This window comes from Impatiens glandulifera, chromosome 3 (assembly GCF_907164915.1).
Source record: "Impatiens glandulifera chromosome 3, dImpGla2.1, whole genome shotgun sequence".
NCBI lineage: Eukaryota > Viridiplantae > Streptophyta > Magnoliopsida > Ericales > Balsaminaceae > Impatiens > Impatiens glandulifera.
Genome location: NC_061864.1, coordinates 33,587,928 through 33,592,100, shown reverse-complemented (window position 1 = coordinate 33,592,100; position 4,173 = coordinate 33,587,928).

The window sequence follows — 4,173 nt, the reverse complement described above, 5'->3', positions numbered from 1 at the left end:
TCTTGATAGTTACTCAAGCAAACCCTATCTCTCGATAAGTACTTCCGACAAAAATCATATTTGTGAATAGTTACTCTCATCTTTGTCATGAAAGCCTATATGTTGATAGTACCACAATCACTTATATGTGATTGTTCTTAATATTACTTGTTAGTAACCTCATGGAAAGTTTTTTAACTCCCATATAGACCAATCATTTATATATGATCACCCTAGACATTACTTGTTAGTAAAAACTCTAGGTAAGCTTATTAGATTATACCAGGACTCATCTATTGATAGTCTTATGAACCATGATCACTTTGTTACTTGTTACTAACCCACATGAAATGTTACTAAGACTTTCATGTTCCATGAATATCTCCAGAACAATAACCCTTAGACATTTTTACATGACTAAAACATGAATCATCTATTGATATTCAAGACTAATAAGAATTTGATGTTTCAATACCTACGATTATCATAATCCCCCAGGTTTTACGGGTACTTTGTTAAGATCGGTAAAACAAGACTCTCCAAAAGACCATCCTTGTTAGGATACACACCAAGGAAATAATTTCCTAAAGCAACACTCAAAAACACCTCGACGAATGCTATGTATAGTATCAACAGATCACTCCAACCGAAATATACTACATGTTCCATCTTTCCTAACTCCCTCATTATAAATTGGACATGACAACTTAGTGTTAGATGTAATACTCGAATTAGCGTTTTCAAAACCAGTTTGTTGTATTCAAACTCGATTCGAGAGGGGTATTTTATAAGCACTAAAATTTACATTCCAATTTATATTATTAAAATAATTATTTTTAAATAAATAAAATTAAAATGGTTAACCCCGTGTCCAAAAACCTATTTAAAACAATTAATAAGGATTAATTAATGTGTTAATTAATCAAATTAATTAAGGGTTAAAGTCAAAAATAAAAATAAAATTATTTAGGATAAATGTTGTACCCATATTATCTCAAAATAATTTTAGAAAATTAAATAATTTAGAGAGAATTTGTATCCAATTCACCTAAAAGAATTATTTATTTAAATCCTAAAAATATATAAAAATTGGTAAAATATTTGCCATATTTATTTTAATATTTTGTGTATATACAAAGATCAAAATTAAGTTCAAATGGTGAAAAAAAATTAATTTCAAATAAACCATTAAGGTTTTAATAAAAAAATAAATATGTAATCTTATATGGTCGAAACTCAAAGGATTCATTGCAACAGAATTCATAGCCAACAGATTAGCGTTGGATTTTTATCTAGCGCTCAAGAAGAAGCAATGTACCCCATTGCAGCTGAAGCAGGCGCGTACCGAGGAGTAGAAGATTCACTAACTGGACGTTAGTTCCGTCCACCCGATCGTTGATGGAACACATCTTCTAACAAAAACGTTGACAGAACGCTTCGTCGTCTATGTTCTTCGTCTTCGATGCGACGCTGAAAAGGATAAGATCACAGATCAAATCTTTGATCTTATCTTTTTGAAACTATCTCGATAGTCCACCAAATGACTTGATTCAGAGACCAAAATGATCACCCTACAATGGTGATCATTCTCCCTATAAGAATAAGCCTCGTCATGGCATAATCCGGCGACTACTCGCCAAGAACAGTGACTTTTGACTGATTCAGGCCACTAGACTTCTCCAACCGACCTAGGATGAGTATAAATACCCTCCTCAACTCATTGCGAAAGCAACCCACTAACACATAACCCTAAATCAAAGAAAATCCAAATCCACCGTTAAAGTTTCAAAGCTTTAGATTTTTTGAATTTTCTGTTTAAGGCTTGGATGCCTATATCTGAGCATCCAGAAAGCTTCCTTAATGATTAAAGAGTGTTCTCTAGTCCTTGGTAAGGCTCCAATTACCCTCTAATTCATGTTTGCAGTTTCAATTTGAAATTTTTATATTTCAAATTATAGAAGCTTGTATGCTTACTGTTCATGTGATTTTAAGGTTGAAGATTGATCATATGATCATTTAAAAATTATTTGAATGGGATAGAATCGATCTAAATAAAACAAAAATCTAAATTTGAATTTCAAAAATCAAATAAACAGGTTTGTGTTTTTGGGTTAATTCGATCGAATCACAGCCTAGAAAGCTTCCCAACATGATTGTAATGATGTTTGACAACTATTTAGAACATATTTGATCCATCCCGATAATGTTTGATCAAAATCAAAATTTTAAATAAAATGAAATTTTTTATGTTTTTGAATTGGTCAAAACGAACATCTAGTGTTCTTGTTTTTGTATTAATCAAGTATGTGTGATATAATCCCCTCTTCTAGCATACCGACATTAAGAGGTGGATATCCCCAGCCTACTTAAGAGGTCCTAGGTTTGATCCCGTTGAGCGACAAGTTTTGTGTCTGGTTAAACGGTTAAATGTGTTTGTAGGCTATATGCTTTACCCCTTATAGTCACATTTTTAGGGGACTATATCTATGGGGTGTCATGCTAGTTCTCTTTAATTCCCTCCAAAAAAAAGTATATGTGATATAAGGAAGCTATTGCATAGCTCCTTTTACATCAAAACAACTTTAAAATCAAAAACCCAAATTTTGACCACAAATTGTTTTCAACAAATTGATCATCATCCATATCAATTGATACCTTGAGATGATGATCAAAATGTTCCTAGGAGCTTTGTGAAGCTACCCAAGCTCTTAGATCAAATAATCAGAGCTAACAAGAACGAATTAAAAAAACAAAGTTTTTGTGTTCTTGAGGATTAAGGCCCGTAAGCCTAGGACCGAGACTAAGAATCGAGAAAATTGACATAGACCGAGACCAATGACCTATGTTCTTGAGTTAAGACTGAGACTTATGATCGGTGTTCTTGAGTATTGACTGAGACTTAAGACCGAGCCTCTTAGATCATGACTGAGAGGTTTCCACACCTCGATTGAGAAACCTAACCTTAGGACCGAGAATTTTCCATCCATAGGACCAAGCTTCCTAAACCTTAGGACCGAGTTTCCTAGACCTAGGACCAAGAGTTTTAACCTCAGGACTAAGTCTCCTAAACTCTAAGATCGAGTTTCCTAGACCTAGGACCCAGCCTCTTAGACCCTAGGACCGAGAGTCTAAAACTTTAGGACCGAGTATCCTTACACCCCAAGCGAGGGACTTCTGTACTTAGAGCGAGAGCTCCCAAGCTCAAACCGAGGATTTCTGGACCCCGACCGATAAAATCAGACTCAAACCTTAGGACTCCGGTCCTAAGGCCTATTTGGTTCAACTTTTCAAAATTTAAAATTATTATTGTAATTTTGGGACCCAAATCCATTTTCAAATAATCCCGAGAGATTAGAAAATGATTTCAAAATATTTCCGGGTTGTCTCCTAAACAAATATTTAGACTAAGGCTTCGTTTGGTGTTTATTTCTAAATCCTAACATTCTTAAAAATGACTGATATTCTTTAGGTGAAATCCTCCTTAGCTACAACATGTACTAGCATTTTAATATTGTTGTTTCAACATTTCAATGATAATAAAATCTAGAAGCATGACTAGGACTAGAATAATATTCGATTAACAACTCAAACGTAATATAACCGATTTTCAAATAGCCAAGTTTATAAAGTACATCGTTCTTTAACGGGTAGGAAGGTCATAGCGACTCTATTTTCAAATACGTTTTTACACCTACACCATTTTTTATTGAGACCATTCTTTAACGGGTACGTAGGACATAGAGACCGTTCTTTAACGAGTATCAACAAACTTTGAACCAAACGAAACTCTGGTGCAAAACACGTTTTTACACATACACCATTTTTATTAATTTTGATAAAATTAATTGGCGACTCTGTTTTTAAATAAATAATCTTTTTTAAATTAGTTATGCTTAATTAATTTAAACCGGATTTCATAATCGTCATTTGATTATAAACAAATCCCCAGATTATTAATGATTAATAATATTTTAAAACGATGTCTGACACACAAATTAAGGTTGAAACCATCGAACCTCGATCCACTCCGGGCCCATATTGTCACGTGCACAAAACGATGCACGTGCTAAGCTATCAGATTTTCGGGGGTTACAACTGTTTAAAATGATCAACATAAAATTATATCAAGTAACATATGTTTATTCTTAAATAATAAAAAATAGAAGATTAGAATATTACCAAATCTTTAGTACC